The following is a 17,360-nucleotide window of genomic DNA, read 5'->3' as shown; positions in this document are numbered from 1 at the left end:
ACTACGAATTCCAAATTACTCACCTGTTATCAGGGGAGAACCCAGTGCTGCATCTTTTAGCCCAGCACTGACCCTGAAAAGTAATTCTAAGCGTACTTACCAGTAACTTGTATTTCCTTCCATAGGAATCCATTGTGTGGTTTTCACCAGAAAAGTTTCTAAGTGTCCATTTTTGAAACGTACAAATATTCCTCTAAAATCAGCCGAACTACGAATTCCGATTTACTCACCGGTTATCAGGAGAGAACCCAGTGCTGCATCTTTTAGCCCAGCACTGACCCTGAAAAGTAATTCTAAGCGTACTTACCAGTAACTTATATTTCCTTCCATAGGAATCCTTTGTGTGGTTTTCACCAGATAAGTGTCCAATTTTGAAACGTACAAATATTCCTCTAAAATCAGCCGAAATACTAATTCCGATTTACTCACCTGTGATCAGGAGAGAACCCACTGCTACATCTTTCACCCCAGTACTGACCCTGAAAAGTAATTCTAAGCGTACTTACCAGTAACTTGTTTTTCCTTCCATAGGAATCCATTGTGTGGTTTTCACCAGAAAAGTTTCTAAGTGTCCAATTTTGAAAGGTACAAATATTCCTCTAAAATCAGCCGAACTACGAATACCGATTTACTCACCTGTTATCAGGAGAGAACCCAGTGCTGCATCTTTTAGAACAGCACTGACTCTGAGAAGTAGTTCTAAGGGTACTTACCAGTAACTTATATTTCCTTCCATAGGAATCTTTTGTGTGGTTTTCACCAGATAAGTGTCCAATTTTGAAACGTAGAAATATTACTCTAAAATCAGCCAAACTACTAATTCCGATTTACTCACCGGTGATCAGGAGAGAACCCAGTGCTGCATCTTTAATCCCAGCACTGACCCTGTAAAGTAATTCTAAGCGTACTTACCAGTAACTTGTATTTGCTTTCATAGGAATCCATTGTGTGGTTTTCACCAGAAAAGTTTCTTAGTGTCCAATTTTGATACGTACAAATATTCCTCTAAAATCAGCCGAACTACGAATTCCGATTTACTCACCTGTTATCAGGAGAGAACCCAGTGCTGCATCTTTTAGCCCAGCACTGACCCTGAAAAGTAATTCTAAGCGTACTTACCAGTAACTTGTATTTCCTTCCATAGGAATCCATTGTGTGGTTTTCACCAGAAAAGTTTCTGTGTCCATTTTTGAAACGTACAATTATTCCTCTAAAATCAGCCGAACTACGAATTCCGATTTACTCACCTGTTATCAGGAGAGAATCCAGTGCTGCATCTTTTAGTCCAGCACTGACCCTGAAAAGTAATTCTAAGCGTACTTTCCAGTAACTTGTATTTCCTTCCATAGGAATCCATTGTGTGGTTTTCACCAGAAAAGTTTCTAAGTGTCCATTTTTGAAACTTACAAATATTCCTCTAAAATCAGCCAAAGTACGAATTCCGATTTACTCACCTATTATCAGGAGAGAACCCAGTGCTGCATCTTTTAGACCAGCACTGACTCTGAGAAGTAATTCTAAGCGTACTTACCAGTAACTTGTATTTCCTTCCATTGGAATCCTTTTGTGTGGTTTTCACCAGAAAAGTTTCTTAGTGTCCAATTTTGATACGTACAAATATTCCTCTAAAATCAGCCGAACTACGAATTCCGATTTACTCACCTGTTATCAGGAGAGAACCCAGTGCTGCATCTTTTAGCCCAGCACTGACCCTGAAAAGTAATTCTAAGCGTACTTACCAGTAACTTGTATTCCTTTCCTTAGGAATCCATTGTGTGGTTTTCACCAGAAAAGTTTCTGTGTCCATTTTTGAAACGCACAAATATTCCTTTAATATCAGCCGAACAACAAATTACGATTTACTCACCTGTTATCAGGAGAGATCCCAGTGCTGCATCTTTTAGACCAGCACTGACTCTGAAAAGTAATTCTAAGCGTACTTACCAGTAACTTGTATTTCCTTCCATAGGAATCCATTGTGTGGTTTTCACCAGAAAAGTTTCTGTGTCCATTTTTGAAACGTACAATTACTCCTCTAAAATCAGCCGAACTACGAATTCCGATTTACTCACCTGTTATCAGGAGAGAATCCAGTGCTGCATCTTTTAGTCAGCACTGACCCTGAAAAGTAATTCTAAGCGTACTTTCCAGTAACTTGTATTTCCTTCCATAGGAATCCATTGTGTGGTTTTCACCAGAAAAGTTTCTAAGTGTCCCTTTTTGAAACTTACAAATATTCCTCTAAAATCAGCCAAAGTACGAATTCCGATTTACTCACCTATTATCAGGAGAGAACCCAGTGCTGCATCTTTTAGACCAGCACTGACTCTGAGAAGTAATTCTAAGCGTACTTACCAGTAACTTGTATTTCCTTCCATTGGAATCCTTTTGTGTGGTTTTCACCAGATAAGTGTCCAATTTTGAAACGTACAAATATTCCTCTAAAATCAGCCGAACAACGAATTCCGATTTACTCACCTGTTATCAGGAGAGAACCCAGTGCTGCATCTTTTAGCCCAGCACTGACCCTGAAAAGTAATTCTAAGCGTACTTACCAGTAACTTGTATTTCCTTCCATTTGAATCCTTTTGTGTGGTTTTCACCAGATAAGTGTCCAATTTTGAAACATACAAATATTCCTCTAAAATCAGCCGAACTACGAATTCCGATTTACTCACCTGTTATCAGGAGAGATCCCAGTGCTGCATCTTTTAGACCAGCACTGACTCTGAAAAGTAATTCTAAGCGTACTTACCAGTAACTTGTATTTCCTTCCATAGGAATCCATTGTGTGGATTTCACCAGAAAAGTTTCAGTGTCCAATTTTGAAAGGTACTAATATTCCTCTAAAATCAGCCGAACTACAAATTCCGATTTACTCACTTGTTATCAGGAGAGATCGCAGTGCTGCATCTTTCAGACCAGCACTGACTCTGAAAAGTAATTCTAAGCGTACTTACCAGTAACTTGTATTTCCTTCCATAGGAATCCATTGTGTGGATTTCACCAGAAAAGTTTCAGTGTCCATTTTTGAAACGTACAAATATTCCTCTAAAATCAGCCGAACAACGAATTCCGATTAACTCACCTGTGATCAGGAGAGAACCCACTGCTACATCTTTCACCCCAGTACTGACCCTGAAAAGTAATTCTAAGCGTACTTACCAGTAACTTGTTTTTCCTTCCGTAGGAATCCATTGTGTGGTTTTCACCAGAAAAGTTTCTAAGTGTCCAATTTTGAAAGGTACAAATATTCCTCTAAAATCAGCCGAACTACGAATACCGATTTACTCACCTGTTATCAGGAGAGAACCCAGTGCTGCATCTTTTAGAACAGCACTGACTCTGAGAAGTAGTTCTAAGCGTACTTACCAGTAACTTATATTTCCTTCCATAGGAATCCTTTGTGTGGTTTTCACCAGATAAGTGTCCAATTTTGAAACGTAGAAATATTCCTCTAAAATCAGCCAAACTACTAATTCCGATTTACTCACCTGTGATCAGGAGAGAACCCAGTGCTGCATCTTTAATCCCAGCACTGACCCTGTAAAGTAATTCTAAGCGTACTTACCAGTAACTTGTATTTGCTTCCATAGGAATCCATTGTGTGATTTTCACCAGAAAAGTTTCTTAGTGTCCAATTTTGATACGTACAAAAATTCTTCTAAAATCAGCCGAACTACGAATTCCAAATTACTCACCTGTTATCAGGGGAGAACCCAGTGCTGCATCTTTTAGCCCAGCACTGACCCTGAAAAGTAATTCTAAGCGTACTTACCAGTAACTTGTATTTCCTTCCATAGGAATCCATTGTGTGGTTTTCACCAGAATAGTTTCTGTGTCCATTTTTGAAACGTACATTTATTCCTCTAAAATCAGCCGAACTACGAATTCCGATTTACTCACCTGTTATCAGGAGAGAACCCAGTGCTGCATCTTTTAGTCCAGCACTGACCCTGAAAAGTAATTCTAAGCGTACTTTCCAGTAACTTGTATTTCCTTCCATAGGAATCCATTGTGTGGCTTTCACCAGAAAAGTTTCTAAGTGGCCATTTTTGAAACTTACAAATATTCCTCTAAAATCAGCCAAAGTACCAATTCCGATTTACTCACCTATTATCAGGAGAGAACCCAGTGCTGCATCTTTTAGACCAGCACTGACTCTGAGAAGTAATTCTAAGCGTACTTACCAGTAACTTGTATTTCCTTCCATTGGAATCCTTTTGTGTGGTTTTCACCAGATAAGTGTCCAATTTTGAAACGTACAAATATTCCTCTAAAATCAGCCGAACAACGAATTCCGATTTACTCACCTGTTATCAGGAGAGAACCCAGTGCTGCATCTTTTAGCCCAGCACTGACCCTGACAAGTAATTCTAAGCGTACTTTCCAGTAACTTGTATTTCCTTCCATAGGAATCCATTGTGTGGTTTTCACCAGAAAAGTTTCTAAGTGTCCATTTTTGAAACACACAAATATTCCTCTAAAATAAGGCGAACTACGAATTCCGATTTTCTCACCTGTTATCAGGAGAGAACCCACTGCTACATCTTTCATCCCAGTACTGACCCTGAAATGTAATTCTAAGCGTACTAACCAGTAACTTGTATTTCATTCCATAGGAATCCATTGTGTGGATTTCACCAGAAAAGTTTCAGTGTCCAATTTTGAAAGGTACAAATATTCCTCTAAAATCAGCCGAACTACGATTTCCGATTTACTCACCTGTTATCAGGAGAGAACCCAGTGCTGCATCTTTTAGACCAGCACTGACTCTGAGAAGTAATTCTAAGCGTACTTAAAAGTAACTTGTATTTCCTTCCATTGGAATCCTTTGTGTGGTTTTCACCAGATAAGTGTCCATTTTTGAAACGTACAAATATTCCTCTAAAATCAGCCGAACTACGAATTCCGATTTACTCACCTGTCATCAGTAGAGAACCCAGTGCTGCATCTTTTAGCCCAGCACTGACCCTGAAAAGTAATTCTAAGCGTACTTACCAGTAACTTGTATTTCATTCCATAGGAATCCATTGTGTGGTTTTGAGCAGAAAAGTTTCTAAGTGTCCATTTTTGAAACGTACAAATATTCCTCTAAAATGAGCTGGACTACGAATTCCGATTTACTCTCCTGTTATCAGGAGATAACCCACTGCTGCATCTTTCAGGCCAGTACTGACCCTGAAAAGTAATTCTAAGCGTACTTACCAGTAACTTGTATTTCCTTGCATCGGAATCCATTGTGTGGTTTTCACCAGAAAAGTTTCTTAGTGTCCAATTTTGATACATACAAATATTCCTCTAAAATTATCCGAACTAAGAATTCTGATTTACTCACCTGTTATCAGGAGATAACCCAGTGCTGCATCTTTTAGACCAGCACTGACCCTGAAAAGTAATTCTAAGCGTACTTACCAGTAACTTGTATTTCCTTCCATAGGAATCCATTGTGTGGTTTTCACCAGAAAAGTTTCTGTGTCTATTTTTGAAACGCACAAATATTCCTTTAATATCAGCCGACTTACTCACCTGTTATCTGGAGAGAACCCAGTGCTGCATCTTTTAGTCCAGCACTGTCCCTGAAAAGTCTTTTCTCAGCGTACTTCCCGGAAATTTGTATTTCCTTCCATAGGAATCCATTGTGTGGTTTTCACCAGAAAAGTTTCTATGTCCATTTTTGAAACATACAAATATTCCTCTAAAATCAGCCAAAGTACGAATTCTGATTTACTCACCTGTTATCAGGAGAGAACCCAGTGCTGCATCTTTTAGTCCAGCACTGTCCCTGAAAAGTATTTTCTAAGCGTACTTACCAGTAACTTGTATTTCCTTCCATAGGAATCCATTGTGTGGTTTTCACCAGAAATGTTTCTGTGTCCATTTTTGAAACGTACAAATATTCTTCTAAAATCAGCCGAACTACAAATTCCGATTTACTCACCTGTCATCAGTAGAGAACCCAGTGCTGCATCTTTTAGCCCAGCACTGACCCTGAAAAGTAATTCTAAGCGTACTTACCAGTAACTTGCATTTCCTTCCATAGGAATTATTTGTGTGGTTTTCACCAGAAAAATTTCTGTGTCCATTTTTGAAACGTACAAATATTCCTCTAAAATCAGCCGAACTACGAATTCCGATTTACTCACCTGTTATCAGGAGAGAACCCAGTGCTGCATCTTTTAGTCCAGCACTGACCCTAAAAAGTAATTCTAAGCGTACTTACCAGTAACTTGTATTTCCTTCCATAGGAATCCATTGTGTGGTTTTCACCAGAAAAGTTTCTAAGTGTCCATTTTTGAAACTTACAAATATTCCTCTAAACTCAGCCGAAGTACGAATTCTGATTTACTCACCTTTTATCAGGAGAGAACCCAGTGCTGCATCTTTTAGACCAGCAATGACCCTGAAAAGTAAGTCTAAGCGTACTTACCAGTAATTTGTATTTCCTTCCATAGGAATCCATTGTGTGGTTTTCACCAGAAAAGTTTGTAAGTGTCCATTTTTGAAATGTACAAATATTCCTTTAAAATCAGCCGAACTACAAATTCCGATTTACTCACCTGTTAACAGGAGATGACCCAGTGTTGCATCGTTTAGACCAGCACTGACTCTGAAAAGTAATTCTAAGCGTACTTACCAGTAACTTGTATTTCCTTTTATAGGAATCCATTGTGTGGTTTAAACCAGAAAAGTTTCTAAGTGTCCATTTTTGAAACGCACAAATATTCCTCTAAAATCAGGCAAACTACGAATTCCGATTTTCTCACCTGTTATCAGGAGAGAACCCACTGCTACATCTTTCATCCCAGTACTGACCCTGAAATGTAATTCTAAGCGTACTAACCAGTAACTTGTATTTCATTCCATAGGAATCCATTTTGTGGATTTCACCAGAAAAGTTTCAGTGTCCAATTTTGAAAGGTACAAATATTCCTCTAAAATCAGCCGAACTACGATTTCCGATTTACTTACCTGTTATCAGGAGAGAACCCAGTGCTGCATCTTTTAGACCAGCACTGACTCTGAGATGTAATTCTAAGCGTACTTACCAGTAACTTGTATTTCCTTCCATTGGAATCCTTTGTGTGGTTTTCACCTAATAAGTGTCCAATTTTGAAACGTACAAATATTCCTCTAAAATCAGCCGAACTACGAATTCCGATTTACTCACCTGTTATCAGGAGAGAACCCAGTGCTGCATCTTTCAGCCCAGCACTGACCCTGAAAAGCAATTTTAAGCGTACTTACCAGTAACTTGTATTCCTTTCCATAGGAATCCATTGTGTGGTTTTCACCAGAAAAGTTTCTGTGTCCATTTTTGAAAAGCACAAATATTCCTTTAATATCAGCCGAACAACAAATTACGATTTACTCACCTGTTATCAGGAGAGATCCCAGTGCTGCATCTTTTAGACCAGCACTGACTCTGAAAAGTAATTCTAAGCGTACTTACCAGTAACTTGTATTTCCTTCCATAGGAATCCATTGTGTGGATTTCACCAGAAAAGTTTCAGTGTCCAATTTTGAAAGGTACAAATATTCCTCTAAAATCAGCCGAACTACAAATTCCGATTTACTCACTTGTTATCAGGAGAGATCGCAGTGCTGCATCTTTTAGACCAGCACTGACTCTGAAAAGTAATTCTAAGCGTACTTACCAGTAACTTGTATTTCCTTCCATAGGAATCCATTGTGTGGATTTCACCAGAAAAGTTTCAGTGTCCATTTTTGAAACGTACAAATATTCCTCTAAATTCAGCCGAACAACGAATTCCGATTAACTCACCTGTTATCAGGAGAGAACCAACTGCTACATCTTTCAGCCCAGTAATGACCCTGAAAAGTAATTCTAAGCGTACTTACCAGTAACTTGTTTTTCCTTCCATAGGAATCCATTGTGTGGTTTTCACCAGAAAAGTTTCTAAGTGTCCAATTTTGAAAGGTACAAATATTCCTCTAAAATCAGCCCAACTACGAATTCCGATTTACTCACCTGTTATCAGGAGAGAACCCAGTGCTGCATCTTTTAGAACAGCACTGACTCTGAGAAGTAGTTCTAAGCGTACTTACCAGTAACTTATATTTCCTTCCATAGGAATCCTTTGTGTGGTTTTCACCAGATAAGTGTCCAATTTTGAAACGTACAAATATTCCTCTAAAATCAGCCGAACTACTAATTCTGATTTACTCACCTGTGATCAGGAGAGAACCCACTGCTACATCTTTCACCCCAGTACTGACCCAGAAAAGTAATTCTAAGCGTACTTACCAGTAACTTGTTTTTCCTTCCATAGGAATCCATTGTGTGGTTTTCACCAGAAAAGTTTCTAAGTGTCCAATTTTGAAAGGTACAAATATTCCTCTAAAATCAGCCGAACTACGAATACCGATTTACTCACCTGTTATCAGGAGAGAACCCAGTGCTGCATCTTTTAGAACAGCACTGACTCTGAGAAGTAGTTCTAAGCGTACTTACCAGTAACTTATATTTCCTTCTATAGGAATCCTTTGTGTGGTTTTCACCAGATAAGTGTCCAATTTTGAAACGTAGAAATATTCCTCTAAAATCAGCCAAACTACTAATTCCGATTTACTCACCTGTGATCAGGAGAACCCAGTGCTGCATCTTTAATCCCAGCACTGACCCTGTAAAGTAATTCTAAGCGTACTTACCAGTAACTTGTATTTGCTTCCATAGGAATCCATTGTGTGGTTTTCACCAGAAAAGTTTCTTAGTGTCCAATTTTGATACGTACAAATATTCTTCTAAAATCAGCCGAACTACGAATTCCAAATTACTCACCTGTTATCAGGGGAGAACCCAGTGCTGCATCTTTTAGCCCAGCACTGACCCTGAAAAGTAATTCTAAGCGTACTTACCAGTAACTTGTATTTCCTTCCATAGGAATCCATTGTGTGGTTTTCACCAGAAAAGTTTCTGTGTCCATTTTTGAAACGTACAATTATTCCTCTAAAATCAGCCGAACTACGAATTCCGATTTACTCACCTGTTATCAGGAGAGAACCCAGTGCTGCATCTTTTAGTCCAGCACTGACCCTGAAAAGTAATTCTAAGCGTACTTTCCAGTAACTTGTATTTCCTTCCATAGGAATCCATTGTGTGGTTTTCACCAGAAAAGTTTCTAAGTGTCCATTTTTGAAACTTACAAATATTCCTCTAAAATCAGCCAAAGTACCAATTCCGATTTACTCACCTATTATCAGGAGAGAACCCAGTGCTGCATCTTTTAGACCAGCACTGACTCTGAGAAGTAATTCTAAGCGTACTTACCAGTAACTTGTATTTCCTTCCATTGGAATCCTTTTGTGTGGTTTTCACCAGATAAGTGTCCATTTTTGAAACATACAAATATTCCTCTAAAATCAGCCGAACTACGAATTCCGATTTACTCACCTGTTATCAGGAGAGAACCCAGTGCTGCATCTTTTAGCCCAGCACTGACCCTGAAAAGTAATTCTAAGCGTACTTACCAGTAACTTGTATTTCATTCCATAGGAATCCATTGTGTGGTTTTGAGCAGAAAAGTTTCTAAGTGTCCATTTTTGAAACGTACAAATATTTCTCTAAAATGAGGTGAACTACGAATTCCGATTTACTCTCCTGTTATCAGGAGATAACCCAGTGCTGCATCTTTCAGCCCAGTACTGACCCTGACAAGTAATTCTAAGTGTACTTACCAGTAACTTGTATTTCCTTGCATCAGAATCCATTGTGTGGTTTTCACCAGAAAAGTTTCTTAGTGTCCAATTTTGATACGTACAAATATTCCTCTAAAATCAGCCGAACTACGAATTCCGATTTACTCACCTGTTATCAGGAGAGAACCCAGTGCTGCATCTTTTAGTCCAGCACTGACCCTGAAAAGTATTTCTAAGCGTACTTACCAGTAACTTGTATTTCCTTCCATAGGAATCCATTGTGTGGATTTCACCAGAAAAGTTTCAGTGTCCAATTTTGAAAGGTACAAATATTCCTCTAAAATCAGCCGAACTACGATTTCCGATTTACTCACCTGTTATCAGGAGAGAACCCAGTGCTGCATCTTTTAGACCAGCACTGACTCTGAGAAGTAATTCTAAGCGTACTTAAAAGTAACTTGTATTTCCTTCCATTGGAATCCTTTGTGTGGTTTTCACCAGATAAGTGTCCATTTTTGAAACGTACAAATATTCCTCTAAAATCAGCCGAACTACGAATTCCGATTTACTCACCTGTCATCAGTAGAGAACCCAGTGCTGCATCTTTTAGCCCAGCACTGACCCTGAAAAGCGTACTTACCAGTAACTTGTATTTCATTCCATAGGAATCCATTGTGTGGTTTTCACCAGAAAAGTTTCTAAGTGTCCATTTTTGAAACTTACAAATATTCCTCTAAAATCAGCCAAAGTACGAATTCCGATTTACTCACCTATTATCAGGAGAGAACCCAGTGCTGCATCTTTTAGACCAGCACTGACTCTGAGAAGTAATTCTAAGCGTACTTACCAGTAACTTGTATTTCCTTCCATTGGAATCCTTTTGTGTGGTTTTCACCAGAAAAGTTTCTTAGTGTCCAATTTTGATACGTACAAATATTCCTCTAAAATCAGCCGAACTACGAATTCCGATTTACTCACCTGTTATCAGGAGAGAACCCAGTGCTGCATCTTTTAGCCCAGCACTGACCCTGAAAAGTAATTCTAAGCGTACTTACCAGTAACTTGTATTCCTTTCCTTAGGAATCCATTGTGTGGTTTTCACCAGAAAAGTTTCTGTGTCCATTTTTGAAACGCACAAATATTCCTTTAATATCAGCCGAACAACAAATTACGATTTACTCACCTGTTATCAGGAGAGATCCCAGTGCTGCATCTTTTAGACCAGCACTGACTCTGAAAAGTAATTCTAAGCGTACTTACCAGTAACTTGTATTTCCTTCCATAGGAATCCATTGTGTGGTTTTCACCAGAAAAGTTTCTGTGTCCATTTTTGAAACGTACAATTACTCCTCTAAAATCAGCCGAACTACGAATTCCGATTTACTCACCTGTTATCAGGAGAGAATCCAGTGCTGCATCTTTTAGTCAGCACTGACCCTGAAAAGTAATTCTAAGCGTACTTTCCAGTAACTTGTATTTCCTTCCATAGGAATCCATTGTGTGGTTTTCACCAGAAAAGTTTCTAAGTGTCCATTTTTGAAACTTACAAATATTCCTCTAAAATCAGCCAAAGTACGAATTCCGATTTACTCACCTATTATCAGGAGAGAACCCAGTGCTGCATCTTTTAGACCAGCACTGACTCTGAGAAGTAATTCTAAGCGTACTTACCAGTAACTTGTATTTCCTTCCATTGGAATCCTTTTGTGTGGTTTTCACCAGATAAGTGTCCAATTTTGAAACGTACAAATATTCCTCTAAAATCAGCCGAACAACGAATTCCGATTTACTCACCTGTTATCAGGAGAGAACCCAGTGCTGCATCTTTTAGCCCAGCACTGACCCTGAAAAGTAATTCTAAGCGTACTTACCAGTAACTTGTATTTCCTTCCATTGGAATCCTTTTGTGTGGTTTTCACCAGATAAGTGTCCAATTTTGAAACATACAAATATTCCTCTAAAATCAGCCGAACTACGAATTCCGATTTACTCACCTGTTATCAGGAGAGATCCCAGTGCTGCATCTTTCAGCCCAGCACTGACCCTGAAAAGCAATTTTAAGCGTACTTACCAGTAACTTGTATTCCTTTCCTTAGGAATCCATTGTGTGGTTTTCACCAGAAAAGTTTCTGTGTCCATTTTTGAAACGCACAAATATTCCTTTAATATCAGCCGAACAACAAATTACGATTTACTCACCTGTTATCAGGAGAGATCCCAGTGCTGCATCTTTTAGACCAGCACTGACTCTGAAAAGTAATTCTAAGCGTACTTACCAGTAACTTGTATTTCCTTCCATAGGAATCCATTGTGTGGTTTTCACCAGAAAAGTTTCTGTGTCCATTTTTGAAACGTACAATTATTCCTCTAAAATCAGCCGAACTACGAATTCTGATTTACTCACCTGTTATCAGGAGAGAATCCAGTGCTGCATCTTTTAGTCCAGCACTGACCCTGAAAAGTAATTCTAAGCGTACTTTCCAGTAACTTGTATTTCCTTCCATAGGAATCCATTGTGTGGTTTTCACCAGAAAAGTTTCTAAGTGTCCATTTTTGAAACTTACAAATATTCCTCTAAAATCAGCCAAAGTACGAATTCCGATTTACTCACCTATTATCAGGAGAGAACCCAGTGCTGCATCTTTTAGACCAGCACTGACTCTGAGAAGAAATTCTAAGCGTACTTACCAGTAACTTGTATTTCCTTCCATTGGAATCCTTTTGTGTGGTTTTCACCAGATAAGTGTCCAATTTTGAAACGTACAAATATTCCTCTAAAATCAGCCGAACAACGAATTCCGATTTACTCACCTGTTATCAGGAGAGAACCCAGTGCTGCATCTTTTAGCCCAGCACTGACCCTGAAAAGTAATTCTAAGCGTACTTACCAGTAACTTGTATTTCCTTCCATTGGAATCCTTTTGTGTGGTTTTCACCAGATAAGTGTCCAATTTTGAAACATACAAATATTCCTCTAAAATCAGCCGAACTACGAATTCCGATTTACTCACCTGTTATCAGGAGAGATCCCAGTGCTGCATCTTTCAGCCCAGCACTGACCCTGAAAAGCAATTTTAAGCGTACTTACCAGTAACTTGTATTCCTTTCCTTAGGAATCCATTGTGTGGTTTTCACCAGAAAAGTTTCTGTGTCCATTTTTGAAACGCACAAATATTCCTTTAATATCAGCCGAACAACAAATTACGATTTACTCACCTGTTATCAGGAGAGATCCCAGTGCTGCATCTTTTAGACCAGCACTGACTCTGAAAAGTAATTCTAAGCGTACTTACCAGTAACTTGTATTTCCTTCCATAGGAATCCATTGTGTGGATTTCACCAGAAAAGTTTCAGTGTCCAATTTTGAAAGGTACTAATATTCCTCTAAAATCAGCCGAACTACAAATTCCGATTTACTCACTTGTTATCAGGAGAGATCGCAGTGCTGCATCTTTTAGACCAGCACTGACTCTGAAAAGTAATTCTAAGCGTACTTACCAGTAACTTGTATTTCCTTCCATAGGAATCCATTGTGTGGATTTCACCAGAAAAGTTTCAGTGTCCATTTTTGAAACATACAAATATTCCTCTAAAATCAGCCGAACAACGAATTCCGATTAACTCACCTGTGATCAGGAGAGAACCCACTGCTACATCTTTCACCCCAGTACTGACCCTGAAAAGTAATTCTAAGCGTACTTACCAGTAACTTGTTTTTCCTTCCATAGGAATCCATTGTGTGGTTTTCACCAGAAAAGTTTCTAAGTGACCAATTTTGAAAGGTACAAATATTCCTCTAAAATCAGCCGAACTACGAATACCGATTTACTCACCTGTTATCAGGAGAGAACCCAGTGCTGCATCTTTTAGAACAGCACTGACTCTGAGAAGTAGTTCTAAGCGTACTTACCAGTAACTTATATTTCCTTCCATAGGAATCCTTTGTGTGGTTTTCACCAGATAAGTGTCCAATTTTGAAACGTAGAAATATTCCTCTAAAATCAGCCAAACTACTAATTCCGATTTACTCACCTGTGATCAGGAGAGAACCCAGTGCTGCATCTTTAATCCCAGCACTGACCCTGTAAAGTAATTCTAAGCGTACTTACCAGTAACTTGTATTTGCTTCCATAGGAATCCATTGTGTGGTTTTCACCAGAAAAGTTTCTTAGTGTCCAATTTTGATACGTACAAATATTCTTCTAAAATCAGCCGAACTACGAATTCCAAATTACTCACCTGTTATCAGGGGAGAACCCAGTGCTGCATCTTTTAGCCCAGCACTGACCCTGAAAAGTAATTCTAAGCGTACTTACCAGTAACTTGTATTTCCTTCCATAGGAATCCATTGTGTGGTTTTCACCAGAATAGTTTCTGTGTCCATTTTTGAAACGTACATTTATTCCTCTAAAATCAGCCGAACTACGAATTCCGATTTACTCACCTGTTATCAGGAGAGAACCCAGTGCTGCATCTTTTAGTCCAGCACTGACCCTGAAAAGTAATTCTAAGCGTACTTTCCAGTAACTTGTATTTCCTTCCATAGGAATCCATTGTGTGGTTTTCACCAGAAAAGTTTCTAAGTGGCCATTTTTGAAACTTACAAATATTCCTCTAAAATCAGCCAAAGTACCAATTCCGATTTACTCACCTATTATCAGGAGAGAACCCAGTGCTGCATCTTTTAGACCAGCACTGACTCTGAGAAGTAATTCTAAGCGTACTTACCAGTAACTTGTATTTCCTTCCATTGGAATCCTTTTGTGTGGTTTTCACCAGATAAGTGTCCAATTTTGAAACGTACAAATATTCCTCTAAAATCATCCGAACAACGAATTCCGATTTACTCACCTGTTATCAGGAGAGAACCCAGTGCTGCATCTTTTAGCCCAGCACTGACCCTGAAAAGTAATTCTAAGCGTACTTTCCAGTAACTTGTATTTCCTTCCATAGGAATCCATTGTGTGGTTTTCACCAGAAAAGTTTCTAAGTGTCCATTTTTGAAACACACAAATATTCCTCTAAAATAAGGCGAACTACGAATTCCGATTTTCTCACCTGTTATCAGGAGAGAACCCACTGCTACATCTTTCATCCCAGTACTGACCCTGAAATGTAATTCTAAGCGTACTAACCAGTAACTTGTATTTCATTCCATAGGAATCCATTGTGTGGATTTCACCAGAAAAGTTTCAGTGTCCAATTTTGAAAGGTACAAATATTCCTCTAAAATCAGCCGAACTACGATTTCCGATTTACTCACCTGTTATCAGGAGAGAACCCAGTGCTGCATCTTTTAGACCAGCACTGACTCTGAGAAGTAATTCTAAGCGTACTTAAAAGTAACTTGTATTTCCTTCCATTGGAATCCTTTGTGTGGTTTTCACCAGATAAGTGTCCATTTTTGAAACGTACAAATATTCCTCTAAAATCAGCCGAACTACGAATTCCGATTTACTCACCTGTCATCAGTAGAGAACCCAGTGCTGCATCTTTTAGCCCAGCACTGACCCTGAAAAGTAATTCTAAGCGTACTTACCAGTAACTTGTATTTCGTTCCATAGGAATCCATTGTGTGGTTTTGAGCAGAAAAGTTTCTAAGTGTCCATTTTTGAAACGTACAAATATTCCTCTAAAATGAGCTGGACTACGAATTCCGATTTACTCTCCTGTTATCAGGAGATAACCCACTGCTGCATCTTTCAGGCCAGTACTGACCCTGAAAAGTAATTCTAAGTGTACTTACCAGTAACTTGTATTTCCTTGCATTGGAATCCATTGTGTGGTTTTCACCAGAAAAGTTTCTTAGTGTCCAATTTTGATACATACAAATATTCCTCTAAAATTATCCGAACTAAGAATTCTGATTTACTCACCTGTTATCAGGAGATAACCCAGTGCTGCATCTTTTAGACCAGCACTGACCCTGAAAAGTAATTCTAAGCGTACTTACCAGTAACTTGTATTTCCTTTCATAGGAATCCATTGTGTGGTTTTCACCAGAAAAGTTTCTGTGTCTATTTTTGAAACGCACAAATATTCCTTTAATATCAGCCGACTTACTCACCTGTTATCTGGAGAGAACCCAGTGCTGCATCTTTTAGTCCAGCACTGTCCCTGAAAAGTCTTTTCTCAGCGTACTTCCCGGAAATTTGTATTTCCTTCCATAGGAATCCATTGTGTGGTTTTCACCAGAAAAGTTTCTATGTCCATTTTTGAAACATACAAATATTCCTCTAAAATCAGCCAAAGTACGAATTCTGATTTACTCACCTGTTATCAGGAGAGAACCCAGTGCTGCATCTTTTAGTCCAGCACTGTCCCTGAAAAGTATTTTCTAAGCGTACTTACCAGTAACTTGTATTTCCTTCCATAGGAATCCATTGTGTGGTTTTCACCAGAAATGTTTCTGTGTCCATTTTTGAAACGTACAAATATTCCTCTAAAATCAGCCGAACTACAAATTCCGATTTACTCACCTGTCATCAGTAGAGAACCCAGTGCTGCATCTTTTAGCCCAGCACTGACCCTGAAAAGTAATTCTAAGCGTACTTACCAGTAACTTGCATTTCCTTCCATAGGAATTATTTGTGTGGTTTTCACCAGAAAAATTTCTGTGTCCATTTTTGAAACGTACAAATATTCCTCTAAAATCAGCCGAACTACGAATTCCGATTTACTCACCTGTTATCAGGAGAGAACCCAGTGCTGCATCTTTTAGTCCAGCACTGACCCTAAAAAGTAATTCTAAGCGTACTTACCAGTAACTTGTATTTCCTTCCATAGGAATCCATTGTGTGGTTTTCACCAGAAAAGTTTCTAAGTGTCCATTTTTGAAACTTACAAATATTCCTCTAAACTCAGCCGAAGTACGAATTCTGATTTACTCACCTTTTATCAGGAGAGAACCCAGTGCTGCTTTTTTTAGACCAGCAATGACCCTGAAAAGTAAGTCTAAGCGTACTTACCAGTAATTTGTATTTCCTTCCATAGGAATCCATTGTGTGGTTTTCACCAGAAAAGTTTGTAAGTGTCCATTTTTGAAATGTAGAAATATTCCTTTAAAATCAGCCGAACTACAAATTCCGATTTACTCACCTGTTAACAGGAGATGACCCAGTGCTGCATCGTTTAGACCAGCACTGACTCTGAAAAGTAATTCTAAGCGTACTTACCAGTAACTTGTATTTCCTTTTATAGGAATCCATTGTGTGGTTTAAACCAGAAAAGTTTCTAAGTGTCCATTTTTGAAACGCACAAATATTCCTCTAAAATCAGGCGAACTACGAATTCCGATTTTCTCACCTGTTATCAGGAGAGAACCCACTGCTACATCTTTCATCCCAGTACTGACCCTGAAATGTAATTCTAAGCGTACTAACCAGTAACTTGTATTTCATTCCATAGGAATCCATTTTGTGGATTTCACCAGAAAAGTTTCAGTGTCCAATTTTGAAAGGTACAAATATTCCTCTAAAATCAGCCGAACTACGATTTCCGATTTACTTACCTGTTATCAGGAGAGAACCCAGTGCTGCATCTTTTAGACCAGCACTGACTCTGAGATGTAATTCTAAGCGTACTTACCAGTAACTTGTATTTCCTTCCATTGGAATCCTTTGTGTGGTTTTCACCAGATAAGTGTCCAATTTTGAAACGTACAAATATTCCTCTAAAATCAGCCGAACTACGAATTCCGA

Source organism: Triturus cristatus, chromosome 1_1, assembly GCF_964204655.1.
Source record: "Triturus cristatus chromosome 1_1, aTriCri1.1, whole genome shotgun sequence".
NCBI lineage: Eukaryota > Metazoa > Chordata > Amphibia > Caudata > Salamandridae > Triturus > Triturus cristatus.
Note: the sequence above shows the minus strand (reverse complement) of the source record.